Here is a 15,373-nt window from a genome sequence, read left to right on the forward strand (position 1 = left end):
TCAGTGAGTGGAAAGGTGCACCTCACAACAGATGCATGGGCAAGTAGGCATGGCCAGGGCCTTTACGTGTCCATCACTATGCACTTGGTTAATGTGGTGGATGCAGGGTCCACAGGGGACAGCGACGGTGCCCAGCCCACGGTATAAGAAATGGTTGGCTGTAGGCGTTCGACCCTCCTCATCCTCCAGAAGCGAAAGCTCGTCGACAGAGCGCAATCACACGAGCACTCCATCCGCAGCTGGCAGTGTTGCACACGAGGTGTCCAACTATCGAACAGCTAGAGGTAAGCGTCAGCAGGCTGTTTTAAAGATGATGTGTTTGGGTGACATCAGACACACCGTGGATGTACTGGCCGAGTACTTGCAGCGAGAAACTGAGTCATGGCTGGGCAGTCTACATCTTGAGCCAGGCAAGGTTGTCAGTGATTTTGTGGTGGCCATAGCCCTTGCATAACTCAGACACATACCTTGCCTGGCTCACACCTTGAACCTGGTGGTGCAGTGCTTCCTAAATAATTATCCGGAGTTAACAGCCCTGCTCCATAATGTGCGAAGACTGTGCTCGCACATCTGTCGCTCGCCCATTCACTCCAGTCGTATGCAGAGGCTGCAGCGATTGCTCCACCTCCCCAAGCACCGCCTAATCATAGACGTTGCAACAAGGTGGAACTCCACCATGCACATGGTTGACAGGCTGTGCGAACAGAGGCAGGCTGTAATGCATTTGTGGGAGGATACACGGGCAGGTAGTTTGAGGGTGACATTTAATTGTCGGGTGTGCAGTGGTCAAAGCTGAAAGACCTCTGTAAAGTCCTTCAGTGTTTTGAGGAATGCACACGACTGGTAAGCGCAGACGGCGCCATCATAAGCATGAGCATCCCACTTATGCGTCTGATCATGAAAACTTTGACGCACATTAAGGATCAGGTGTCTGCAGTGGAGGAGGAAGAGGAGGAGGGAAGCCTTGATGACAGTCAGCCATTGTCTGGCAAGGAACCTGTCATGATCTGAAGTGATCTGACAGTTTTAAATTGCACTGGGTGAACTTTTTTTACTTTGGAAAGTTCCAAGGTGTCTTGACTGTCCCCGGTGGTGGTGAGTGGTATTGCACTTTAGGGTTTTTTGCACTTAATTATGGATCAGGTGTTACACCCTATAAAGGTGTGCTCAGGGTGTTCACTCACTGCCTGTGATATTGTGAGTTTGTGTTCACTCTGTTTTTGGAGAGCCTGGAGGAAGGATGGAGCTGGTGAGGAGTCCTGCGCAGCTTAGCCAGGGGGAAGAGTGTCAGCTATGGTGTCTGGACGAAGGGCTGGCATGGCGTGGTGGAGTCGCAGTGATGGTGTCAGCGGGAAGTGTCTGCATGGGCTGGTGGAGTGGCTACTATGGAGAGTGGCACTCACCATGTGGGACTTGGTTGCTGAGCTGGACTCAAGCATGCTTGACTTTGTGGCAGAAGCTGAACACTTCCTTGGGACTCTGGTACTAAGCAGCTGCAACTGGTGTTGGACTCTGCTCCAAGGCTGCACTAAGGTGAAGGATCCTGTTATGGTGATGGATCCAGGTGGAGGAGAAGATGCACTCAGGTGGAGGGCTCTGTTGCTAGGAGCGCACGCAACAGAGCAAAGCTAAGTGGTGTTTCCCCTGTATTGTCTCTTTCCTCATGTGTGTTATTAGTGCAGTGTTGGGATTAGTCTCCGTACCGACCCATTCCCTAGTGAGGGTTTAGGGTCAGGGTGAGCAAGGGCGTTAAGGTACGCGTGCGGCGACAGGTGCGGAGCCTGTTTAGGGAATGTAAGGAGTGCAGGGACACTGGCTCAGGGGAGCTTAGGAGGTCTCCATGTCCCCCATTCCCTATCGCAGGGCCCACCATTGTTAAAGTTTCCCAGGTTCCCCCTTTATTATTTGATTATTGTATGTATAACGTGTAATACCTAAATTCGCCAGGTGGAGGTGGCGTATCCACCTGCACGTTTTATTATTTAAATGCGCCCCACTGGAGGCGGTGTATCCAGGGTCACGTGTGTTATGGGTCCGCCTTGCGTTAACATCTGCGCCCAGACACACGTGATCATGACATTATCACAGGCCCTACAGTTTTTTTTTCTGGTGAGCTTTGGCCATGTGGAGACCGCTGAGTAATTGCTGCCGGGCCTCACTGATGTGGGTGGGGATCGGCAAGGTGTTTAAAACTGTTGCAGCAGCAGTTATCATGGTCTGGGGCCTCTGCTCAGGTAACCAGGAAATTAAAATGGCGGCTTTGGCAAATTGCGGGTCTGGCAAAAGCCCCTAGAGTCGCCGCTGGGGAGCGGGACTTGCTCATGCACGGGGTGGTACCCAGGCAGGTGGGAGGAATGGTGCCCCACGGAGCTGCCTGGTATTCCCCGAGGTGAAGGGGTACATCCCTGTGGTGAGCAGACTAGGTGTGTAGTCGCTGCTGGGGAGCGGGACTTGCTCTTACAGGGGACGCACCCAGGCAGGTGGGAGGAATGGTGCCCCACGGAGCTGCCTGGTATTCCCCGAGGTGAAGGGGAACGTCCCTGTAGTGAGCAGATTGGTGAATAGTCCGCGGGGCTCATGCCAAATCTTCGATGCCGCCCCTCCTGGTCGTGTGGAGGCGACCAGCGAGTATATATAATATATATTTTCCTCCATATTCCTGTGGCTATGGTACTAAAACCCCCTAGAGTCGCTTCTGGGGAGCATTACTGGTTCATGCAGGCGGGCGCACCCAGGCAGGTGGGAGGAATGGTGCCCCACGAAGCTGCCTGGTATTCCCCGAGGTGAAGGGGTACGCCCCTGTGGTGAGCTAACTGGTGTGATATTCCGCGGGGTTTTACGCCAAATCTTCATACCATCGAAGAAGCCGCCCTCCTGGTCGTGTGGAGGCGACCAGCGAGTGTATATTTCCTCCACTTCCCGGTCCCCTTCTCCTCCTGGTGTGTGCAGCAGGTGTGCTGCGGGGGAGTAGGGACAAATCTCTACCCTCGCCATTAACCAACCCTAAGAGGCGCAGTCCTCATGGTGAAAGGGTTGGAGGGTGGTGTCCCTTGGTGAATAGTGGGGGTGTGAGTGTGGTGACACAGGGGGACGCCTCTGTTGAGTCCAGAGTGAGTTCACCGAGTTATGACATATGTATGTGTGCAATAAACGTTCAGGTCCGGACCTGTGTATGAACGAGCATGTATGGGTGCCACCAAAAAACATCTTGTGGAATTGTGTTGTGGAGTCTGATCAGCTCTGAGCAAACCTACACATACATTAACTCGTTCCCCAGGTCGGCGCTGTGGAGATGAGTGGTGCCTCGAAAAGGAACATATATTGCCAATATCAGCGGTGTTTGTCATAAACCTGAAGTGGCAGGTAATGGTGGGGTGAACTCAGGGTCTGGGCGTCCCCGCTGTGGGTGTTTCCCTAATGAGTGGTGGTCTTGAGGGTCCAGAGGCCCCTCATTAAGGAGGGGGTACTGTCATGATCTGAAGTGATCTGACAGTTTTAAATTGCACTGGGTGAACTTTTTTTACTTTGGAAAGTTCCAAGGTGTCTTGACTGTCCCCGGTGGTGGTGAGTGGTATTGCACTTTAGGGTTTTTTGCACTTAATTATGGATCAGGTGTGACACCCTATAAAGGTGTGCTCAGGGTGTTCACTCACTGCCTGTGATATTGTGTTCACTCTGTTTTTGGAGAGCCTGGAGGAAGGATGGAGCTGGTGAGGAGTCCTGCACAGCTTAGCCAGGGGGGAAGAGTGTCAGCTCTGGTGTCTGGACGAAGGGCTGGCATGGCGTGGTGGAGTCGCAGTGATGGTGTCAGCGGGAAGTGTCTGCATGGAGTGGCTACTATGGAGAGTGGCACTCACCATGTGGGACTTGGTTGCTGAGCTGGGCTCAAGCATGCTTGACTTCGTGGCAGCAGCTGAACACTTCCTTGGGACTCTGGTACTAAGCAGCTGCAACTGGTGTTGGACTCTGCTCCAAGGCTGCACTAAGGTGAAGGATCCTGTTATGGTGATGGATCCAGGTGGAGGAGAAGATGCACTCAGGTGGAGGGCTCTGTTGCTAGGATCGCACGCAACAGAGCAAAGCTAAGTGGTGTTTCCCCTGTATTGTCTCTTTCCTCATGTGTGTTATTAGTGCAGTGGTGGGATTAGTCTCCGCACCGACCCATTCCCTAGTGAGGGTTTAGGGTCAGAGTGAGCAAGGGCGTTAAGGTATTATTATTTAAATGCGCCCCACTGGAGGCGGTGTATCCAGGGTCACGTGTGTTATGGATCCGCCTTGCGTTAACATCTGCGCCCAGACACACGTGATCATGACAGAACTGTCCTGGACGAGGTGGAGGAAGAAGAGGAGGAGGATGAGGAGGATAATTATTTTGGGGAGGAGGATGCTTCTTGGGGGACACGAGAAAATGTTGGCTTGCCAGGGTCAGGTACAGGGTTTGTGCGTGACTGGAGGGATGTGGATTTGGCAGAAAGTGTTCCTCCACCCACCACTGTCAGTGCATCATTGACACCTGGAACATTGGCCCACATGTGTGATTATGTATTGCAGATCCAAAAAAGGGACCCCCGCATTGTCAAAATTATAAAGGATGACGACTACTGGTTGGCCAGCATACTGGATCTACGCTATAAAGGCAAATTACATAACATCATGCCACAGGAGAACCTAGAGCTAATATTTGTGAACAAACAAGCAACTCTGGTAAACCGTCTGATAGAGGCATTCCCAGCACACAGCAGCAGTTCAGGTTCTACCACGAGCCGTACTGGGCCAAAAGGGAGAGGTGTTCGTGGTGCACACAGCTGAAGTGGCATTGGAGACAGGGGTTTCATGACCATGTTGTGGACTGATTTCTCTAGGACCACGACTGTTAATACTGAATCGATTGCAACAGACAGGAGACAGCAGTTGTCAACTATGGTTCAAAATTACTTCTCCTCCCCTATCGATGTTCTCCCTTACAGTTCATTCCCTTTTGACTACTGGGCCACTAAACTGGACATCTGGCCTGAATTGGCACAGGAGCTCGCTTGCCCTGCTGGTAGTGTGCTATCAGAAAGAATCTTCAGTGCTGCTGGATCAATCCTGACAGAAAGAAGGACCCCGCTGTTGACCCAAAATATTGGTGATGTCACCTTCATTAAAATGAACCATGCCTGGGTTTCAAACGATTTTGTACCACCTTCCCCTGATGACACATAGGTTGCCAACAAAATGGCTCACTTTTGTCCTCCCCTTCCTCAGCTGCTGAACGTCCAGCCTACACCTCAACATGGCCGGCGTCAGCACCTGGAGCACTCGGGCAAGTGCCGGGGCCCTGAGCAGTTGGGGGGCCCACTCGCTGTCACAGACACCGTTGTACTATGAGGGACCCTGTGCCACTGCTGTCGCCCATGAGTGGGCCCCCCTGCTTGCTCAGGGCACCAGCACTTGCAATACTTACCTCTCCCTGCTCCACCGCTGTGACCTCTTCCGCGTTTCCTGACAGTGACATTCAGGTCAGAGAGCGCAAATACGTCACGTCTGTACGCCCTCTGCCTGAACAGTCCAAGTGCAGAGAGCTTGAATATGGCAACGCTGAGGAGTCTAGAGTTGAGCAGTGCCCAGCGAGGAGAGGTATTTCATTTTTTATCATGTTTGAAGCAATATATGGGGATTGGGGAGCATTATACACTGGAGAATTATATATGGGGCCCATTATACACTGGAGCATTATAAATGGGGCCCATTATATATGGAGCATTATACACTGTTTGCATAATTATTATTAGGCAAGTTGTATTTGAGAGGATTCTTCTTATTAGTGAACAACAACTACGTTCTCAATCTACCGAAAAGACTCATAAATATCAAAGCTTAATATTTTTGGAAGTTGGATAGGGTTTTTTTTTTCTATTTGACAATCTTCGGAGGATATCTGTTTGTGGGGATAACTATTACTCTGCAGAATTATTTGGAAACTTAATAAAAACCAAATATATACCCGTCTCCCTTGTTTATTTTCACCAGGTGAACCAATATAACAACACAAAATGTAGAAATAAACATTTCTGACATTCAAAAGCAAAAAAAAAGGGACCAACATAGCCACCTTTCTTTACGATGACACTCACCTTCCTTCCATCCATAGATTCTGCCAGTTGCTTGATCTGTTTATGATCGACATTGCGTGCAGCAGCCTCCACAGCCTCCCTGACCCTGTTCCGAGAGGTGTAACTGTCATTATCAATGCTGGATCATGACTGATATAATGCAAAGTAACCTTTTTTTTCCTTGAGCTGTGTACTCAGAGTTGGGTTTGCCCCGGTGGCCATTAGGATTATTACACGGCGGTGTCTTTTGTTCTCTTTGCCCCCTGTGACCAGTATGGTCATTGCACTGGTGTTTTTAGAGATAGTTTTCTCCTGGTGGTGGTTAGTGTAATTGCATGGGAATCACTAACAGGTGTGTTTACTCAATAAAGGTGTGTCAGTTGTTCTGACTCATGTTGGTGATATTGCTGGTCTTTTCCAACCATGCTGGGTGAAGGAAGGAGCTGAGGAGAGTCCAGGACAGCCCCGTCAGAGTCCTGGAGTGGCAGCTATGGTGGCAGTGAGGAGTTCGTGTAAAGCATGGTGGAGTGGCAGCTATGGTGTCAGTGGAGAAGTCTTGCAAAGCTTGGTGGAGTGGCAGCTATGGTGTAGTGCTGCACTCAGTTGCTGGACTCTTTTGCTGAGAGCTGCACTCAATTGCTGGACTCTTTTGCTGGAAGCTGTACTCAGGTGCTAGACTCTATGGTGTCAGCGAGGAGTTTGTGTAAAGCATGGTGGAGTGGCAGCTATGGTGTCAGTGAAGAATTCTTGCAAAGCTTGGTTGAGTGGCAGTTATGGTGTAGAGCTGCACTCAGTTGCTGGACTCTTTTGCTGGACAGCTGCACTCAGGTGCTGGACTCTGTTGCTGGACTGTTCACCCAGGTGTTGGAAACGGTGGGAGGAAGATGCACTCAGGAGTTGGACTCTGTTGCCTGGAGCAAGTGCATCAGAGCAAAGCTAAGTGTTTCCCTGTTTGTCACTTTTCCTCATGTTGGTGTTAGTACAGCGGTGGGGCCAGTGCCTGCACCACCCAGCTCCCTAGTAAGGAATAGGTGTGGTAATAATTGTGATGCAATTATCACCTGGACAATACTAAGGAAATCCTGAAAACATGACCTGTTGGTGGGCCTTGAGGACTGGAGTTGGGGAACCCTGCAATAGATCATCAATCCTGGGCATGGGATAAGCATCACTCTTGGTGGCATCATTTAGTCGTCTGTAGTGTTGAGCATTCCGATACCGCAAGTATCGGGTATCGGCCGATATCAGCGGTATCGGAATTCCGATACTTAATTCCGATACTTTTTTCATATCGGATTCCGGGATCGGAATCGGAATAGGAAGTTCCCATCATGCTATGAGCCTGCTTGCTTTGATTAAGCCAATGGGAATCCTCCGAAGTGTGGGCACATCCTGTTAGGCATGTAGGCATGTTAACTATTGGCATGGCTGTGATTGGCTGCCGAAATGATGTCATGATGCACTATAAAAGCCACCGCAGCCGCCATTTCTGGTCACTCTGCTGTGAATTCAGTTAGGGACAGGCTGCTGTAGAAGACTGTGAGGGACAGTTAGAAATAGCGATTCTAAAAACAATATTGTGCTTTATCCAGGCTACATAAACCACCACTGTAGCTTGCTTTTCCCTAGCAGCGCTGTTTTCACAGCTGTCTGCAAGGGCTGTGTGAGTGCAGCTCACGCTGTGGAGTGGGTCCTGCAGCCACGTCAGGCTGTAGGCCACCCAGTGTGATCACTGCTGCCTCATACATCTTTTATTTTTTGAGCTGCATTTTTTAAATAATTTCAATCTAGTGTGCTTCCATCCGTATCCATATACGTTGGTTGCAAACACTAGTAGTAGACAGCGGAGCCTTTCTGCAGCCTTTCAGTGCTAGTGTCCACTTTGCTGCACTGTTCACGGCTGTCTGAGAGGTCTCTGACTGTGTGTGAGTGCAGCTCACGCTGAGTAGTGTGTCCTGCAGCTACGTCTGGCTGTAGGACGCTCAGCGTGCGTCACTGCCTCACACATATTTTTATTTGAGTGCAGCTCATTTTTTCTTCTATTAGTGTGCATCCATCCGTCTCCATCTACGGTGGTTGCAAACACTATATAGGAGTACACAGCGGAGCCTTTCTGCAGCCTGTCAGTGCCAGTGCCCACTTAGCTGCACTGTTGACGGCTGTCTGAGAGGTCTCTGACTGTGTGTGAGTGCAGCTCACGCTGAGTAGAGTGTCCTGCAGCTACGTCTGGTTGTAGGACGCTCAACGTGCGTCACTGCCTCACACATATTTGTCTCTGAGTGCAGCTCATTTTTTCTTCTCCTATTAGTGTGCATCCATCCGTATCCATCAACATTGGTTGGTTGCAAACACTATATAGGAGTAGATAGAGGAGCCTTTTTTTCTGGCTTGTGCCCTGCCGGCGCAGCCAGATTAGTATTACCCAATTTTTTTGGAGCCTCATCTTTTGCATTGTAGGTTACCTGCCTGCATTGTAATAGCTCCAAAAAGTTGGTGATACTATCAGTTTCAATTCTTTGTTCTCATACTTTGAGTTTGTTTCAAACAAAGAAACCACATAAAAAGTTCACCAAACACTACATTTTGAACTTGTGTAGGCCACATCAGCTCCTATTAAAGTCTAGTCCACACACACACACTTCATAAAATTAGTGTTTCTTGTACCTGTAACCAGCTGTTCAGGAATAAGCACACTAAGGCCCCCCTTTGTCCTTTTTTGCCTATCTTAAGCAGTCTTGCAAGATGAAGAAGGCAGGGAGTAAGGCGCGGGGGCGTGGGCGTGGGCGTGGAGTTTCAGCAGGGAGAGGACGTGGGGATTCTGCAGGGAGAGGACGTGGGGATTCTACAGGTAGAGGACGTGGGGATTCTGGGCCTGCTGCGGGCACCAGTGGATCAGCATCCCCCAGTTTTAGCAGGCAACAGTCCTTTATGCGCAGCTTTGTAGGACCTCAACGTACCCCACTGCTGCGGGAGGAACAAATTGAAGCCGTTGTCGGATGGATGGCAGCTAACGCATCGACTTCAATTACTTCCGCATCCTCTCAGGGTCAGAGCACCGAAGAGCAACCATCTGTCTCTTCACCACCTGCCAAAGTGCCCAGGCAGTCAGAGAGACATGGACAGGAGCCATCACAATCTCTACTTCTGTTCTCGGAATCTGTTGGCTTGGAAAGAGGGGGCCAGCCAAGCAGCATTCCTGAATGTGAAGAAGAGGGAGTATGCAGTGATGCGCAACTTCTTTGTCCCTCTGAATCTGAAGAGGCGAGTGGGCCAGTGCCTATGGTCAGCACACCTCAGTACGCATCAGATGATGACGAGACTCAGTTGCCACTTTCTGGTGCGTACGGTGCTGGCGAGACAACCCCGGAGAAGCAGCTGTTTGAAGAGGGGAGGGAAGATGATGAGGTCCTTGACCCATCATGGCGTGAGCAACAGGAAGGTGGTGGGAGCAGCTCGGAGGAAGAGATTCCCCTACCGGCCAAAACAGGAGGCAGAGGGAGGGGGAAGACTTGGTTGCCTGTACCCTCCACTTCGGCACCCGTTAGGAGCATTCCTCCTTCCAAAGGCAAACCGGGCGCTCACAAGAGTTGCAGTGCGTGGTCCTTTTTTGACACAGTTGCAGATGACATTTGCTTTGTCAAATGCAAGCTGTGTCATCAGAGAGTCAAAAGAGGGAGAAATGTCAGCAACCTCAATACCACAAATATGTGGAAACATGTGCGCACCAAGCACGAGTTGGAGTTGCATAGACACCCTCAAGACGTAGGCCAACGTACAGCACCACCTACCACCTCTTCAGTTCGTGTTGGGCCCTCTTCCTCCAGCTCACACACTGCTGGTTCGGCTTCCTCACAGGATCGCCAAGGAAGAACCTCTGCCACTGTTGTCCGGAGACCCTGTCAGATTCCACCCATAACAGCACGTTCCCATCCATCACAGCCATCGGTAGCACAGGCATGGGATAAAAGGCGCCCTTACTCGGCAAACCATCCCCGAGCACAGTCTCTGAATGCTGGCATTGCCAAACTTCTGGCAGTTGAAATGCTGTCATTCAGGCTGGTGGACACTGACACCTTCCGGGACTTAATGGCATTGGCAGTCCCCCAATACAACGTGCCCAGCCGCTTTTATTTCAGCAGGCGAGCCGTCCCTGCCCTGCAGAAACATGTTGAGGGCAAAATAAAACATGCGCTACTAAACGCCGTTAGTAGCAAGGTCCACCTGACCACCGATGCGTGGACCAGTAACCATGGACAGGGACGATACCTTTCCCTCACTGCCCACTGGGTCAATGTTGTGGAGCCGGGTACGGATCTGGAGAGTGGCGCTGTACGTGTTCTTCCAACGCCACGGATTGCAGGACTCCAGTCTGTACACATAGACTCCTCCTCCTACTCAAGTTCCTCAGAAACAGCAGAGCAGGAGCCTGTTACGACCGATATGAGCACAGCCGTGGCCAAACGTCAACAGGCTGTACTCAAATTAATTTCTTTGGGGAATCGAAGCCACACAGCGCAGGAGCTCTGGAATGCTATCAAGCTGGAGAGCGATGTGTGGTTTGGGCCAGCGAATCTCCAGCCGGGCTTGGTAGTGTGTGACAATGGCCGAAATCTGGTGGCAGCTCTTGGCCTAGGCAATCTCACACACATCCCATGTCTGGCACATGTTCTTAACTTGGTCGTGCAGAGCTTTCTGAGGGACTATCCGGATCTTGATGCACTGTTGCACAAGGTCCGCATAGAGTGCGCTCACTTGCGACGTTCCAGCACGGCAAGATCGCGCCTCGCTGCTCTGCAGCGACGATTTGGCCTTCCAGAACATCGCATCATATGTGACCTACCCACCCGGTGGAATTCAACGTTACATATGTTGGAGCGGTTGTGTGAGCAGCAGGCAGCAGTCATGGAGTACCAGCTGCATCAGGCGCAAACAAGTCGCACTGTGCGCCGTTCACACTTCAGCACCATTGAGTGGGCCTCTATGAAGGACATCTGCCTCGTTTTGCGTGCCTTCGATGAATCCACGCGGATGGCGAGTGCAGATGATGCACTAGTCAGCATGACTGTCCCCCTTATCTGCCTGCTTCAACAAACACTGCAAGCACTAAGGGATGAGGTTTCAGAAGAGGTGGAGGATGAGGAGTCCCAAATGCCATCTGCTTCTGGACAGTCTGCGCTACGTGTTTCCTCACAAAGGCCTAGGCAGGGGACACTTTGTGAGGAGGATGAGGAGGAGTCGATGGAGGAGGAAGACATCTCTCCAGAGGAGGGAGGTACACAAACCTCTACTCAGTATGTACAGCGAGGGTGGGGTGATGCAGAGCAGGTCGAGGTCACGCCTCAAACAGGGGACAGCGGTTCTTTGGCAGTTGGGAGTCTGCAGCACATGGTTGATTTCATGCTGCAGTGCCTGAGAAACGACCGCCGCATCGCCCACATTCTCGTCTCGGCTGATTATTGGGTGTACACCCTCCTAGATCCTCGCTACCGGGACAGCGTACAAAGGCTCATACCAACGTTGAACCGGGAGCGTAAAATGCGGGAGTACGAAGAGTCACTGGTGCAGTCCATAATGTTTTCCATTCCACCCGACAGCATTGTTGCAAGTGCTTTACAAAGCAGCTCTGTGCGTCGAGGCAGTGGAGGAAACTCTGCACAAAGAGGGAGCAGAGGCAGTGCCGCAGCACAAGGCAAGACCACTATGGCCCAAATGTGGCAAAGTTTTGTGTGTCCACCACAATTGTCTACACCATCAGCGACGCCTCGAGTCAGCAGGAGGCAACGCTTCCGTCAGATGGTGTCAGACTACATGTCTTGCCCTGTCGCTGTACTCCCAGATGGCTCTTCCCCCTTCAAGTTTTGGGTCTCTAAGCTGGATACATGGCCAGAGCTTAGCCAGTATGCATTGGAGGTGCTGGCTTGCCCTGCTGCCAGTGTATTATCGGAACGTGTCTTTAGTGCCGCAAGTGGTGTACTAACAGACCGTCGCACGCGACTATCTTCCGATAATGTTGACCGGCTGACTTTTCTGAAAATGAACAAGGCCTGGATCTCCAAAGACTTTGCCATTCCTCTTACAGACTAAATTAGTGGTTGGCAACTGTATCCAGGTCTGCTGGTGTGTTCATTTTTCTACCACCTGAACTATAATCCCTGTGCTTCAACACAGCCAGTTGTCGCTCAGATGTGTCGTCTGCACAGAGAAACACACTAGCTCCTGTGTTACTGGGGTTCAGTAATGCCAGCTGATCCCCTGCTGTGTGGACGGCAGAGTCACCAGCTCCATCAACATTCAAACCACTACTGATTTTTAACCGTGCCCAACTTAGGTCTCTGGCTCCACTGTCTCTACTATTTCCCCTGACCTCCAACCCCGCCATCTACATCTCTGAAGTGGCGTCAGCACAATCTACACTTGTTCCTGTGTTCCTGTGGCTCAGTCCCATCAGTTTATCCCCTGATGTGTGTCCGGCAAGGTCTCCTGCTCTGTCCACATTCCCATAACCAGTAGTGGGAATGAGGACAGAGCTGGCGAACTTGCCGGACAAACATCAGGGGATCAACTGATGGGACTGAGCACCAGTAACACAGGAACAAGTGTAGATTGTGCTGACGCCACTTCAGAGATGTAGCTGGCGGGGTTGGAGGCCAGGGTAAATAGTAGAGACAGTGGAGCCAGAGGCCTAAGTGGAGCATGGTTAGAATCAGTAGTAGTCCACAACCTCCATAAAAACCGCTGCCCATTGGCCTCTGCATGCGGCATGCGTAATCCTGGGCACCAGCAGCGTCAGTTGGTGTTCAGAAGTGTCGTCTCCACAGAGCCAAACACATTCGTTCAAGTGTTAGTGGGGTTCAGCACTGCCAGCTGTTCCCCTGCTGTGGAGATGGCAAGTCTCCTGCTGCCTTCACCTGCCAAAATCCAGTAGGCCCCAGCCTGCTCCTCGCCTAATCCTGGGCTCCAACAGCGTCAGTTGGTGTTCAGAAGTGTCGTCTCCACAGAGCCAAACACATTCGTTCAAGTGTTAGTGGGGTTCAGCACTGCCAGCTGTTCCCCTGCTGTGGAGATGGCAAGTCTCCTGCTGCATTCACCTGCCAAAATCCAGTAGGCCCCAGCCTGCTCCTCGCCTAATCCTGGGCTCCAACAGCGTCAGTTGGTGTTCAGAAGTGTCGTCTCCACAGAACCAAACACATTCGTTCAAGTGTTAGTGGGGTTCAGCACTGCCAGCTGTTCCCCTGCTGTGGAGATGGCAAGTCTCCTGCTGCCTTCACCTGCCAAAATCCAGTAGGCCCCAGCCTGCTCCTCGCCTAATCCTGGGCTCCAACAGCGTCAGTTGGTGTTCAGAAGTGTCGTCTCCACAGAACCAAACACATTCGTTCAAGTGTTAGTGGGGTTCAGCACTGCCAGCTGTTCCCCTGCTGTGGAGATGGCAAGTCTCCTGCTGCCTTCACCTGCCAAAATCCAGTAGGCCCCAGCCTGCTCCTCGCCTAATCCTGGGCTCCAACAGCGTCAGTTGGTGTTCAGAAGTGTCGTCTCCACAGAACCAAACACATTCGTTCAAGTGTTAGTGGGGTTCAGCACTGCCAGCTGTTCCCCTGCTGTGGAGATGGCAAGTCTCCTGCTGCCTTCACCTGCCAAAATCCAGTAGGCCCCAGCCTGCTCCTCGCCTAATCCTGGGCTCCAACAGCGTCAGTTGGTGTTCAGAAGTGTCGTCTCCACAGAACCAAACACATTCGTTCAAGTGTTAGTGGGGTTCAGCACTGCCAGCTGTTCCCCTGCTGTGGAGATGGCAAGTCTCCTGCTGCCTTCACCTGCCAAAATCCAGTAGGCCCCAGCCTGCTCCTCGCCTAATCCTGGGCTCCAACAACGTCAGTTGGTGTTCAGAAGTGTCGTCTCCACAGAGCCAAACACATTCGTTCAAGTGTTAGTGGGGTTCAGCACTGCCAGCTGTTCCCCTGCTGTGGAGATGGCAAGTCTCCTGCTGCCTTCACCTGCCAAAATCCAGTAGGCCCCAGCCTGCTCCTCGCCTAATCCTGGGCTCCAACAACGTCAGTTGGTGTTCAGAAGTGTCGTCTCCACAGAGCCAAACACATTCGTTCAAGTGTTAGTGGGGTTCAGCACTGCCAGCTGTTCCCCTGCTGTGGAGATGGCAAGTCTCCTGCTGCCTTCACCTGCCAAAAACAACAGGCCCCAGCCTGCTCCTCGCCTAATCCTGGGCTCCAACAGCGTCAGTTGGTGTTCAGAAGTGTCGTCTCCACAGAGCCAAACACATTCGTTCGAGTGTTAGTGGGTTTCAGCACTGCCAGCTGTTCTCCTGCTGTGGAGATGGCAAGTCTCCTGCTGCCTTCACCTGCCAAAAACAACAGGCCCCAGCCTGCTCCTCGCCTAATCCTGGGCTCCAACAGCGTCAGTTGGTGTTCAGAAGTGTCGTCTCCACAGAGCCAAACACATTCGTTCGAGTGTTAGTGGGTTTCAGCACTGCCAGCTGTTCCCCTGCTGTGGAGATGGCAAGTCTCCTGCTGCCTTCACCTGCCAAAAACAACAGGCCCCAGCCTGCTCCTCGCCTAATCCTGGGCTCCAACAGCGTCAGTTGGTGTTCAGAAGTGTCGTCTCCACAGAGCCAAACACATTCGTTCAAGTGTTAGTGGGGTTCAGCACTGCCAGCTGTTCCCCTGCTGTGGAGATGGCAGTCTCTCCTGCTGTCTCCGCATTACAAAGACAGTAGGCCTCTGCCTACACCCTCCTATTTCCTGGGCTTCAACACAGCCAGTTGTAGTTCGGAAGTGCCGTCCACACGGAAAGAGACACTTGCTCCCGTGTCTCAGTGGGGTTCAGTAACGTCAGCTGATCCCCTGCTGTGTGGATGGCAGTCTCTCCTGCTGTAAACTCATTCAAAATACAGTAGGCCTCTGCCTACACCCTCCTATTTCCTGGGCTTCAACACAGCCAGTTGTAGTTCGGAAGTGCCGTCCACACGGAAAGAGATACTTGCTCCCGTGTCTCAGTGGGGTTCAGTAACGTCAGCTGATCCCCTGCTTTGTGGATGGCAGTCTCTCCTGCTGTAAACTCATTCAAAATACAGTAGGCCTCTGCCTACACCCTCCTATTTCCTGGGCTTCAACACAGCCAGTTGTAGTTCGGAAGTGCCGTCCACACGGAAAGAGATACTTGCTCCCGTGTCTCAGTGGGGTTCAGTAATGTCAGCTGATCCCCTGCTGTGTGGATGGCAAAGTCTCCTGCTGCCTACACAGTCGTACCACTACTGATTTTTAACCGTGCTC

The 15,373-nt window shown here is 51.7% G+C and overlaps 1 protein-coding gene across 1 annotated transcript in view; it reads right to left on the bottom strand.

Annotated features, from left to right (window-relative positions):
- LOC141096658 (vomeronasal type-2 receptor 26-like) overlaps nt 1–15,373 on the bottom strand; it is an 89,233-nt gene that overhangs the window by 29,009 nt on the left and 44,851 nt on the right. The gene's annotated exons all lie outside the window — the stretch shown is intronic.

This window comes from Dendrobates tinctorius, unplaced genomic scaffold (genome assembly GCF_039654945.1).
Source record: "Dendrobates tinctorius isolate UK_male_01 unplaced genomic scaffold, ASM3965494v1 ptg000077l, whole genome shotgun sequence".
NCBI classification, from domain to species: Eukaryota; Metazoa; Chordata; class Amphibia; order Anura; family Dendrobatidae; genus Dendrobates; species Dendrobates tinctorius.